The following is a 13900-nucleotide window of genomic DNA, read 5'->3' as shown; positions in this document are numbered from 1 at the left end:
CAGGAATGCAGAATTGCAAAACCGTTGAATTCGAGACTAAATAAACGAAAATATAAAACTTAAGATTTGCATTGCTGTTCTCAAGATGAAAGCTTAATTGTAAAGCCGCTGTGTTCTGTTGTAAGTGTTGCAAATCATTGCGAATGTAGTATGCAACCAACCTTGCTCAATTTTTCGTTTAATTACATGAAAACATATCAATTTCCGAATTTTAAATCAAATAGATTTATTCAAGCTTTCATGTTTACAATATTTTGTATAAATGTTAATTATAATATGATGGTGGAGTTGTCAATGTCCAAGTAGACATCCTGGTAAATTTTTCAACACAGTCAGGATAACACATAAACGTTCCACGGGGCTAGAGAATATTCGGGCCTAAGAGACTAGCTGAGACACACACAAATTGTGTTATGCCATTTCTGACTTACCAACTTCATCGCCATCTGAATATGAGTAGAATCACTATAAAGCCATTAAACTCTTAGGCCGGTGTACCCCCTTCGCCTGCTAAGATGTGTAATAATGGCACGGGCCTAGAGCGTTGTATATCGTCATGGCTATTATTATTATTATTATTATTGACATCTTTCCCAACGGGGTAGACCCAATTACAGGGAAAGGAAAAAAAGCAAAAAACAAAAAACAAAACATTATAGGAATTTTGTGTTGCTGAATGTAAAAAATTTAGCTAGAATAAAATCAAAATACATAATATTCCACAGATCAAATTTGACCAAATCACAATAAAGCAAATTGTCAATCTGCAAGAAAGACACTAATACGAAATATTTACCAATTGATACGTATGCCTTATATGCCATATTCCTGGATTATCACATTTAGGATAACAGAAAAATTATCAGTCAGGTCGCAGGTTTTAAAAATTCTATTACATACTTTGCACATTGAAATGATGGGGGACTTCACATGAATATTACTATTACTTAAAGGACAGTAAAAGATTTCACGTTGACGCGAATTATGTCTAGGTACTAGAAAATTCAGCTTACCTGTTAGCCATATATTATCTATTTTGTTGTTGATTAAATTAATAATGAATTTGACTCCAGCTGTAATTCTTCTATTGAATAGTGAATTAATATTAAATCGGTTCAGAAGAAGAGACTGATGCACTCCCCTTTGAGGATATACTCCATCTTCACAATATGACAGAAACTTAAGAAACATACGCTGAACCGACTCAATGCGGTTGATATGGACTTGATAGATAGGTTGCCATACAATCGAACCGTACTCCAACTGAGATCTGACTAACGCAAAGAATAAAATTTTCAGAGTTTGTACTTTTGTGAAATCCTTACCATTTCTATAAATGAAGCCGTAGATTTTATGCGCTTTAGCAACCAACTGATTAATGTGTGGAACGAACGTGAATTTCTCATCAAATAAAATACCAAGATCAGTAATATTCATAACGCGTTTTAAGTTTGTGTTATTGATTAAATACTGGAAACACAAAGTTGACTTCTTGCGAGAATACGACACAACTAAACATTTCAAAATATTCAAATAGAGTCGATTTCTTAAACACCATTGAAAGATGTTATCAAGATCGGATTGGAGGGCAATGCAGTCTTCCACAGAAGTGATTACTTTATAAATTTTATAGTCGTCAGCAAATAGCAGGCTATCAACAGACACAACATTTGAAATGTCGTTGATAAACAGTAAAAACAGCAATGGGCCCAAATTCGACCCCTGCGGTACACCAGAACTAGGGAATATTTTTTTTGACGTATAACATCTATACCTAACGCATTGATCACGATTTAATAAATAAGATTTAAACAAATTGAGGAGTGCATCTGTAAATCCAAATGATTTTAACTTGAGTAATAAAATGTAATGATCGATCTGATCAAATGCCTTAAGAAAATCAAGGTACACCACATCAACCTGTTTTCTGTCATCAATTGCTTCTGATGTAAACTGTGTAAAGCAGACTAGATTCGTGATAGTGGACCGCTTATCCATAAACCCATGCTGAGATGGACTAATATATACTTTGACCGCTGAATAAATATGTTTGTATAATATACCTTCAAAAATCTTGGCAAAATTGCAAAGTAATGAGATAGGCCTGTAATTTTTCACGTCCGCTTTATCACCTTTTTTCAGAACCGGACATATTAAAGCCGCCTTCCACATCGCAGGGAAGGTCGAAGTTTTTATTATTAAGTTGTATATATATACCAACGGCTGTGCGAAAACAGAAGCGCAATCTTTCAACAAAAAATTTGGAATACCATCCGGACCCATGGTTAGTGTATTTTTAGAGTTCTTTAATGCATTAGATACAAGAAAACTGTTAAAATTCTTCAGAAACGTCACTTTTGAAGTGTTTTCTTTTACTTTTAAGCCAATCAGATACCCTACGGGCTCGGAAAGTGCAACGAAACCATCAAATTTTAGCTAGAAACTGTATTTTTGTCGATTTTTATTGAATTTGAACTATATTTCAACGTTTTTTGATGGTTCTGAGCCACCAAACACACTTAAAGCATGCAGAATCGACTCAGAATAGGAAAAGGAGACGTTTAGGTCAATTTTATGCATTCTGGCGTTCGTAGATACAAGAAAACTGTTAAAATTCTTCAGAAACGTCACTTTTGAAGTGTTTTCTTGTACTTTTAAGCCAATCAGATACCCTACGGGCTCGGAAAGTGCAACGAAACCATCAAATTTTAGCTAGAAACTGTATTTTTGTCGATTTTTATTGAATTTGAACTATATTTCAACGTTTTTTGATGGTTCTGAGCCACCAAACACACTTAAAGCATGCAGAATCGACTCAGAATAGGAAAAGGAGACGTTTAGGTCAATTTTATGCATTCTGGCGTTCGTAGATACAAGAAAACTGTTAAAATTCTTCAGAAACGTCACTTTTGAAGTGTTTTCTTGTACTTTTAAGCCAATCAGATACCCAACGGGCTCGGAAAGTGCAACGAAACCATCAAATTTTAGCTAGAAACTGTATTTTTGTCGATTTTTATTGAATTTGAACTATATTTCAACGTTTTTTGATGGTTCTGAGCCACCAAACACACTTAAAGCATGCAGAATCGACTCAGAATAGGAAAAGGAGACGTTTAGGTCAATTTTATGCATTCTGGCGTTCGTAGATACAAGAAAACTGTTAAAATTCTTCAGAAACGTCACTTTTGAAGTGTTTTCTTGTACTTTTAAGCCAATCAGATATCCTACGGGCTCGGAAAGTGCAACGAAACCATCAAATTTTAGCTAGAAACTGTGTTTTTGTCGATTTTTATTGAATTTGAACTATATTTCAACGTTTTTTGATGGTTCTGAGCCACCAAACACACTTAAAGCATGCAGAATCTACTCAGAATAGGAAAAGGAGACGTTTAGGTCAATTTTATGCATTCTGGCGTTCGTAGATACAAGAAAACTGTTAAAATTCTTCAGAAACGTCACTTTTGAAGTGTTTTCTTGTACTTTTAAGCCAATCAGATACCCTATGGGCTCGGAAAGTGCAACGAAACCATCAAATTTTAGCTAGAAACTGTATTTTTGTCGATTTTTATTGAATTTGAACTATATTTCAACGTTTTTTGATGGTTCTGAACCACCAAACACACTTAAAGCATGCAGAATCGCCTCAGAATAGGAAAAGGAGACGTTTAGGTCAATTTTATGCATTCTGGCGTTCGTAGATACAAGAAAACTGTTAAAATTCTTCAGAAACGTCACTTTTGAAGTGTTTTCTTGTACTTTTAAGCCAATCAGATACCCTACGGGCTCGGAAAGTGCAACGAAACCATCAAATTTTAGCTAGAAACTGTATTTTTGTCGATTTTTATTGAATTTGAACTATATTTCAACGTTTTTTGATGGTTCTGAGCCACCAAACACACTTAAAGCGTGCAGAATCGACTCAGAATAGGAAATGGAGACGTTTAGGTCAATTTTATGCATTCTGGCGTTCGTAGATACAAGAAAACTGTTAAAATTCTTCAGAAACGTCACTTTTGAAGTGTTTTCTTGTACTTTTAAGCCAATCAGATACCCTACGGGCTCGGAAAGTGCAACGAAACCATCAAATTTTAGCTAGAAACTGTATTTTTGTCGATTTTTATTGAATTTGAACTATATTTCAACGTTTTTTGATGGTTCTGAGCCACCAAACACACTTAAAGCATGCAGAATCGACTCAGAATAGGAAAAGGAGACGTTTAGGTCAATTTTATGCATTCTGGCGTTCGTAGATACAAGAAAACTGTTAAAATTCTTCAGAAACGTCACTTTTGAAGTGTTTTCTTGTACTTTTAAGCCAATCAGATACTCTACGGGCTCGGAAAGTGCAACGAAACCATCAAATTTTAGCTAGAAACTGTATTTTTGTCGATTTTTATTGAATTTGAACTATATTTCAACGTTTTTTGATGGTTCTGAGCCACCAAACACACTTAAAGCATGCAGAATCGACTCAGAATAGGAAAAGGAGACGTTTAGGTCAATTTTATGCATTCTGGCGTTCGTAGATACAAGAAAACTGTTAAAATTCTTCAGAAACGTCACTTTTGAAGTGTTTTCTTGTACTTTTAAGCCAATCAGATACCCTACGGGCTCGGAAAGTGCAACGAAACCATCAAATTTTAGCTAGAAACTGTATTTTTGTCGATTTTTATTGAATTTGAACTATATTTCAACGTTTTTTGATGGTTCTGAGCCACCAAACACACTTAAAGCATGCAGAATCGACTCAGAATAGGAAAAGGAGACGTTTAGGTCAATTTTATGCATTCTGGCGTTCGTAGATACAAGAAAACTGTTAAAATTCTTCAGAAATGTCACTTTTGAAGTGTTTTCTTGTACTTTTAAGCCAATCAGATACCCTACGGGCTAGGAAAGTGCAACGAAACCATCAAATTTTAGCTAGAAACTGTATTTTTGTCGATTTTTATTGAATTTGAACTATATTTCAAAGTTTTTTGATGGTTCTGAGCCACCAAACACACTTAAAGCATGCAGAATCGACTCAGAATAGGAAAAGGAGACGTTTAGGTCAATTTTATGCATTCTGGCGTTCGTAAATACAAGAAAACTGTTAAAATTCTTCAGAAACGTCACTTTTGAAGTGTTTTCTTGTACTTTTAAGCCAATCAGATACCCTACGGGCTCGGAAAGTGCAACGAAACCATCAAATTTTAGCTAGAAACTGTATTTTTGTCGATTTTTATTGAATTTGAACTATATTTCAACGTTCTTTGATGGTTCTGAGCCACCAAACACACTTAAAGCATGCAGAATCGACTCAGAATAGGAAAAGGAGACGTTTAGGTCAAATTTATGCATTCTGGCGTTCGTAGATACAAGAAAACTGTTAAAATTCTTCAGAAACGTCACTTTTGAAGTGTTTTCTTGTACTTTTAAGCCAATCAGATACCCTACGGGCTCGGAAAGTGCAACGAAACCATCAAATTTTAGCTAGAAACTGTATTTTTGTCGATTTTTATTGAATTTGAACTATATTTCAACGTTTTTTGATGGTTCTGAGCCACCAAACACACTTAAAGCATGCAGAATCGACTCAGAATAGGAAAAGGAGACGTTTAGGTCAATTTTATGCATTCTGGCGTTCGTAGATACAAGAAAACTGTTAAAATTCTTCAGAAACGTCACTTTTGAAGTGTTTTCTTGTACTTTTAAGCCAATCAGATATCCTACGGGCTCGGAAAGTGCAACGAAACCATCAAATTTTAGCTAGAAACTGTATTTTTGTCGATTTTTATTGAATTTGAACTATATTTCAACGTTTTTTGATGGTTCTGAGCCACCAAACACACTTAAAGCATGCAGAATCGACTCAGAATAGGAAAAGGAGACGTTTAGGTCAATTTTATGCATTCTGGCGTTCGTAGATACAAGAAAACTGTTAAAATTCTTCAGAAACGTCACTTTTGAAGTGTTTTCTTGTACTTTTAAGCCAATCAGATACCCTACGGGCTCGGAAAGTGCAACGAAACCATCAAATTTTAGCTAGAAACTGTATTTTTGTCGATTTTTATTGAATTTGAACTATATTTCAACGTTTTTTGATGGTTCTGAGCCACCAAACACACTTAAAGCATGCAGAATCGACTCAGAATAGGAAAAGGAGACGTTTAGGTCAATTTTATGCATTCTGGCGTTCGTAGATACAAGAAAACTGGCAAAATTCTTCAGAAACGTCACTTTTGAAGTGTTTTCTTGTACTTTTAAGCCAATCAGATACCCTACGGGCTCGGAAAGTGCAACGAAACCATCAAATTTTAGCTAGAAACTGTATTTTTGTCGATTTTTATTGAATTTGAACTATATTTCAACGTTTTTTGATGGTTCTGAGCCACCAAACACACTTAAAGCATGCAGAATCGACTCAGAATAGGAAAAGGAGACGTTTAGGTCAATTTTATGCATTCTGGCGTTCGTAGATACAAGAAAACTGTTAAAATTCTTCAGAAACGTCACTTTTGAAGTGTTTTCTTGTACTTTTAAGCCAATCAGATACCCTACCGCCTCGGAAAGTGCAACGAAACCATCAAATTTTAGCTAGAAACTGTATTTTTGTCGATTTTTATTGAATTTGAACTATATTTCAACGTTTTTTGATGGTTCTGAGCCACCAAACACACTTAAAGCATGCAGAATCGACTCAGAATAGGAAAAGGAGACGTTTAGGTCAATTTTATGCATTCTGGCGTTCGTAGATACAAGAAGACTGTTAAAATTCTTCAGAAACGTCACTTTTGAAGTGTTTTCTTGTACTTTTAAGCCAATCAGATACACTACGGGCTCGGAAAGTGCAACGAAACCATCAAATTTTAGCTAGAAACTGTCTTTTTGTCGATTTTTATTGAATTTGAACTATATTTCAACGTTTTTTGATGGTTCTGAGCCACCAAACACACTTAAAGCATGCAGAATCGAATCAGAATAGGAAAAGGAGACGTTTAGGTCAATTTTGTGCATTCTGGCGTTCGTAGATACAAGAAAACTGTTAAAATTCTTCAGAAACGTCACTTTTGAAGTGTTTTCTTGTACTTTTAAGCCAATCAGATACCCTACGGGCTCGGAAAGTGCAATGAAACCATCAAATTTTAGCTAGAAACTGTATTTTTGTCGATTTTTATTGAATTTGAACTATATTTCAACGTTTTTTGATGGTTCTGAGCCACCAAACACACTTAAAGCATGCAGAATCGACTCAGAATAGGAAAAGGAGACGTTTAGGTCAATTTTATGCATTCTGGCGTTCGTAGATACAAGAAAACTGTTAAAATTCTTCAGAAACGTCACTTTTGAAGTGTTTTCTTGTACTTTTAAGCCAATCAGATACCCTACGGGCTCGGAAAGTGCAACGAAACCATCAAATTTTAGCTAGAAACTGTATTTTTGTCGATTTTTATTGAATTTGAACTATATTTCAACGTTTTTTGATGGTTCTGAGCCACCAAACACACTTAAAGCATGCAGAATCGACTCAGAATAGGAAAAGGAGACGTTTAGGTCAATTTTATGCATTCTGGCGTTCGTAGATACAAGAAAACTGTTAAAATTCTTCAGAAACGTCACTTTTGAAGTGTTTTCTTGTACTTTTAAGCCAATCAGATACCCTACGGGCTCGGAAAGTGCAACGAAACCATCAAATTTTAGCTAGAAACTGTATTTTTGTCGATTTTTATTGAATTTGAACTATATTTCAACGTTTTTTGATGGTTCTGAGCCACCAAACACACTTAAAGCATGCAGAATCGACTCAGAATAGGAAAAGGAGACGTTTAGGTCAATTTTATGCATTCTGGCGTTCGTAGATACAAGAAAACTGTTAAAATTCTTCAGAAACGTCACTTTTGAAGTGTTTTCTTGTACTTTTAAGCCAATCAGATACCCTACGGGCTCGGAAAGTGCAACGAAACCATCAAATTTTAGCTAGAAACTGTATTTTTGTCGATTTTTATTGAATTTGAACTATATTTCAACGTTTTTTGATGGTTCTGAGCCACCAAACACACTTAAAGCATGCAGAATCGACTCAGAATAGGAAAAGGAGACGTTTAGGTCAATTTTATGCATTCTGGCGTTCGTAGATACAAGAAAACTGTTAAAATTCTTCAGAAACGTCACTTTTGAAGTGTTTTCTTGTACTTTTAAGCCAATCAGATACCCTACGGGCTCGGAAAGTGCAACGCAACCATCAAATTTTAGCTAGAAACTGTATTTTTGTCGATTTTTATTGAATTTGAACTATATTTCAACGTTTTTTGATGGTTCTGAGCCACCAAACACACTTAAAGCATGCAGAATCGACTCAGAATTGGAAAAGGAGACGTTTAGGTCTATTTTATGCATTCTGGCGTTCGTAGATACAAGAAAACTGTTAAAATTCTTCAGAAACGTCACTTTTGAAGTGTTTTCTTGTACTTTTAAGCCAATCAGATACCCTACGGGCTCGGAAAGTGCAACGAAACCATCAAATTTTAGCTAGAAACTGTATTTTTGTCGATTTTTATTGAATTTGAACTATATTTCAACGTTTTTTGATGGTTCTGAGCCACCAAACACACTTAAAGCATGCAGAATCGACTCAGAATAGGAAAAGGAGACGTTTAGGTCAATTTTATGCATTCTGGCGTTCGTAGATACAAGAAAACTGTTAAAATTCTTCAGAAACGTCACTTTTGAAGTGTTTTCTTGTACTTTTAAGCCAATCAGATACCCTACGGCCTCGGAAAGTGCAACGAAACCATCAAATTTTAGCTAGAAACTGTATTTTTGTCGATTTTTATTGAATTTGAACTATATTTCATCGTTTTTTGATGGTTCTGAGCCACCAAACACACTTAAAGCATGCAGAATCGACTCAGAATAGGAAAAGGAGACGTTTAGGTCAATTTTATGCATTCTGGCGTTCGTAGATACAAGAAAACTGTTAAAATTCTTCAGAAACGTCACTTTTGAAGTGTTTTCTTGTACTTTTAAGCCAATCAGATACCCTATGGGCTCGGAAAGTGCAACGAAACCATCAAATTTTAGCTAGAAACTGTATTTTTGTCGATTTTTATTGAATTTGAACTATATTTCAACGTTTTTTGATGGTTCTGAGCCACCAAACACACTTAAAGCATGCAGAATCGACTCAGAATAGGAAAAGGAGACCATTAGGTCAATTTTATGCATTCTGGCGTTCGTAGATACAAGAAAACTGTTAAAATTGTTCAGAAACGTCACTTTTGAAGTGTTTTCTTGTACTTTTAAGCCAATCAGATACCCTACGGGCTCGGAAAGTGCAACGAAACCATTAAATTTTAGCTAGAAACTGTATTTTTGTCGATTTTTATTGAATTTGAACTATATTTCAACGTTTTTTGATGGTTCTGAGCCACCAAACACACTTAAAGCATGCAGAATCGACTCAGAATAGGAAAAGGAGACGTTTAGGTCAATTTTATGCATTCTGGCGTTCGTAGATACAAGAAAACTGTTAAAATTCTTCAGAATCGTCACTTTTGAAGTGTTTTCTTGTACTTTTAAGCCAATCAGATACCCTACGGGCTCGGAAAGTGCATCGAAACCATCAAATTTTAGCTAGAAACTGTATTTTTGTCGATTTTTATTGAATTTGAACTATATTTCAACGTTTTTTGATGGTTCTGAGCCACCAAACACACTTAAAGCATGCAGAATCGACTCAGAATAGGAAAAGGAGACGTTTAGGTCAATTTTATGCATTCTGGCGTTCGTAGATAGAAGAAAACTGTTAAAATTCTTCAGAAACGTCACTTTTGAAGTGTTTTCTTGTACTTTTAAGCCAATCAGAAACCCAACGGGCTCGGAAAGTGCAACGAAACCATCAAATTTTAGCTAGAAACTGTATTTTTGTCGATTTTTATTGAATTTGAACTATATTTCAACGTTTTTTGATGGTTCTGAGCCACCAAACACACTTAAAGCATGCAGAATCGACTCAGAATAGGAAAAGGAGACTTTTAGGTAAATTTTATGCATTCTGGCGTTCGTAGATACAAGAAAACTCTTAAAATTCTTCAGAAACGTCACTTTTGAAGTGTTTTCTTGTACTTTTAAGCCAATCAGATACCCTACGGGCTCGGAAAGTGTAACGAAACCATCAAATTTTAGCTAGAAACTGTATTTTTGTCGATTTTTATTGAATTTGAACTATATTTCAACGTTTTTTGATGGTTCTGAGCCACCAAACACACTTAAAGCATGCAGAATCGACTCAGAATAGGAAAAGGAGACGTTTAGGTCAATTTTATGCATTCTGGCGTTCGTAGATACAAGAAAACTGTTAAAATTCTTCAGAAACGTCACTTTTGAAGTGTTTTCTTGTGCTTTTAAGCCAATCAGATACCCGACGGGCTCGGAAAGTGCAACGAAACCATCAAATTTTAGCTAGAAACTGTATTTTTGTCGATTTTTATTGAATTTGAACTATATTTCAACGTTTTTTGATGGTTCTGAGCCACCAAACACACTTAAAGCATGCAGAATCGACTCAGAATAGGAAAAGGAGACGTTTAGGTCAATTTTATGCATTCTGGCGTTCGTAGATACAAGAAAACTGTTAGAATTCTTCAGAAACGTCACTTTTGAAGTGTTTTCTTGTACTTTTAAGCCAATCAGATACCCTACGGGCTCGGAAAGTGCAACGAAACCATCAAATTTTAGCTAGAAACTGTATTTTTGTCGATTTTTATTGAATTTGAACTATATTTCAACGTTTTTTGATGGTTCTGAGCCACCAAACACACTTAAAGCATGCAGAATCGACTCAGAATAGGAAAAGGAGACGTTTAGGTCAATCTTATGCTTTCTGGCGTTCGTAGATACAAGAAAACTGTTAAAATTCTTCAGAAACGTCACTTTTGAAGTGTTTTCTTGTACTTTTAAGCCAATCAGATACCCTACGGGCTCGGAAAGTGCAACGAAACCATCAAATTTTAGCTAGAAACTGTATTTTTGTCGATTTTTATTGAATTTGAACTATATTTCAACGTTTTTTGATGGTTCTGAGCCACCAAACACACTTAAAGCATGCAGAATCGACTCAGAATAGGAAAAGGAGACGTTTAGGTCAATTTTATGCATTCTGGCGTTCGTAGATACAAGAAAACTGTTAAAATTCTACAGAAACGTCACTTTTGAAGTGTTTTCTTGTACTTTTAAGCCAATCAGATACCCTACGGGCTCGGAAAGTGCAACGAAACCATCAAATTTTAGCTAGAAACTGAATTTTTGTCGATTTTTATTGAATTTGAACTATATTTCAACGTTTTTTGATGGTTCTGAGCCACCAAACACACTTAAAGCATGCAGAATCGACTCAGAATAGGAAAAGGAGACGTTTAGGTCAATTTTATGCATTCTGGCGTTCGTAGATACAAGAAAACTGTTAAAATTCTTCAGAAACGTCACTTTTGAAGTGTTTTCTTGTACTTTTAAGCCAATCAGATACCCTACGGGCTCGGAAAGTGCAACGAAACCATCAAATTTTAGCTAGAAACTGTATTTTTGTCGATTTTTATTGAATTTGAACTATATTTCAACGTTTTTTGATGGTTCTGAGCCACCAAACACACTTAAAGCATGCAGAATCGACTCAGAATAAGAAAAGGAGACGTTTAGGTCAATTTTATGCATTCTGGCGTTCGTAGATACAAGAAAACTGTTAAAATTCTTCAGAAACGTCACTTTTGAAGTGTTTTCTTGTACTTTTAAGCCAATCAGATACCCTACGGGCTCGGAAAGTGCAACGAAACCATCAAATTTTAGCTAGAAACTGTATTTTTGTCGATTTTTATTGAATTTGAACTATATTTCAACGTTTTTTGATGGTTCTGAGCCACCAAACACACTTAAAGCATGCAGAATCGACTCAGAATAGGAAAAGGAGACGTTTAGGTCAATTTTATGCATTCTGGCGTTCGTAGATACAAGAAAACTGTTAAAATTCTTCAGAAACGTCACTTTTGAAGTGTTTTCTTGTACTTTTAAGCCAATCAGATACCCTACGGGCTCGGAAAGTGCAACGAAACCATCAAATTTTAGATAGAAACTGTGTTTTTGTCGATTTTTATTGAATTTGAACTATATTTCAACGTTTTTTGATGGTTCTGAGCCACCAAACACACTTAAAGCATGCAGAATCGACTCAGAATAGGAAAAGGAGACGTTTAGGTCAATTTTATGCATTCTGGCGTTCGTAGATACAAGAAAACTGTTAAAATTCTTCAGAAACGTCACTTTTGAAGTGTTTTCTTGTACTTTTAAGCCAATCAGATACCCTACGGGCTCGGAAAGTGCAACGAAACCATCAAATTTTAGCTAGAAACTGTATTTTTGTCGATTTTTATTGAATTTGAACTATATTTCAACGTTTTTTGATGGTTCTGAGCCACCAAACACACTTAAAGCATGCAGAATCGACTCAGAATAGGAAAAGGAGAAGTTTAGGTCAATTTTATGCATTCTGGCGTTCGTAGATACAAGAAAACTGTTAAAATTCTTCAGAAACGTCACTTTTGAAGTGTTTTCTTGTACTTTTAAGCCAATCAGATACCCTACGGGCTCGGAAAGTGCAACGAAACCATCAAATTTTAGCTAGAAACTGTATTTTTGTCGATTTTTATTGAATTTGAACTATATTTCAACGTTTTTTGATGGTTCTGAGCCACCAAACACACTTAAAGCATGCAGAATCGACTCAGAATAGGAAAAGGAGACCATTAGGTCAATTTTATGCATTCTGGCGTTCGTAGATACAAGAAAACTGTTAAAATTCTTCAGAAACGTCACTTTTGAAGTGTTTTCTTGTACTTTTAAGCCAATCAGATACCCTACGGGCTCGGAAAGTGCATCGAAACCATCAAATTTTAGCTAGAAACTGTATTTTTGTCGATTTTTATTGAATTTGAACTATATTTCAACGTTTTTTGATGGTTCTGAGCCACCAAACACACTTAAAGCATGCAGAATCGACTCAGAATAGGAAAAGGAGACGTTTAGGTCAATTTTATGCATTCTGGCGTTCGTAGATACAAGAAAACTGTTAAAATTCTTCAGAAACGTCACTTTTGAAGTGTTTTCTTGTACTTTTAAGCCAATCAGAAACCCTACGGGCTCGGAAAGTGCAACGAAACCATCAAATTTTAGCTAGAAACTGTATTTTTGTCGATTTTTATTGAATTTGAACTATATTTCAACGTTTTTTGATGGTTCTGAGCCACCAAACACACTTAAAGCATGCAGAATCGACTCAGAATAGGAAAAGGAGACGTTTAGGTAAATTTTATGCATTCTGGCGTTCGTAGATACAAGAAAACTGTTAAAATTCTTCAGAAACGTCACTTTTGAAGTGTTTTCTTGTACTTTTAAGCCAATCAGATACCCTACGGGCTCGGAAAGTGTAACGAAACCATCAAATTTTAGCTAGAAACTGTATTTTTGTCGATTTTTATTGAATTTGAACTATATTTCAACGTTTTTTGATGGTTCTGAGCCACCAAACACACTTAAAGCATGCAGAATCGACTCAGAATAGGAAAAGGAGACGTTTAGGTCAATTTTATGCATTCTGGCGTTCGTAGATACAAGAAAACTGTTAAAATTCTTCAGAAACGTCACTTTTGAAGTGTTTTCTTGTGCTTTTAAGCCAATCAGATACCCGACGGGCTCGGAAAGTGCAACGAAACCATCAAATTTTAGCTAGAAACTGTATTTTTGTCGATTTTTATTGAATTTGAACTATATTTCAACGTTTTTTGATGGTTCTGAGCCACCAAACACACTTAAAGCATGCAGAATCGACTCAGAATAGGAAAAGGAGACGTTTAGGTCAATTTTATGCATTCTG

General features: G+C 35.2%; 1 long non-coding RNA gene across 1 annotated transcript; it reads right to left on the bottom strand.

The window, feature by feature from the left end:
- Positions 1-201: 201 nt before the first annotated feature.
- Positions 202-565, bottom strand: LOC135146539 (uncharacterized). Its single transcript, XR_010283862.1, has 2 exons — positions 432-565; positions 202-378 (listed from the first exon to the last, which is right to left on the bottom strand). It is a non-coding gene; the product is annotated as an uncharacterized LOC135146539 (long non-coding RNA).
- Between the last annotated feature and the right edge of the window lie 13335 nt (positions 566-13900).

Source organism: Zophobas morio, unplaced genomic scaffold (genome assembly GCF_036711695.1).
Source record: "Zophobas morio isolate AGI-343-1 ecotype UQ-CSIRO unplaced genomic scaffold, CSIRO_AGI_Zmor_V1 ptg000239l, whole genome shotgun sequence".
Lineage (NCBI taxonomy): Eukaryota > Metazoa > Arthropoda > Insecta > Coleoptera > Tenebrionidae > Zophobas > Zophobas morio.
Note: the sequence above shows the minus strand (reverse complement) of the source record. Positions and strands in the feature narration are given on the sequence as shown.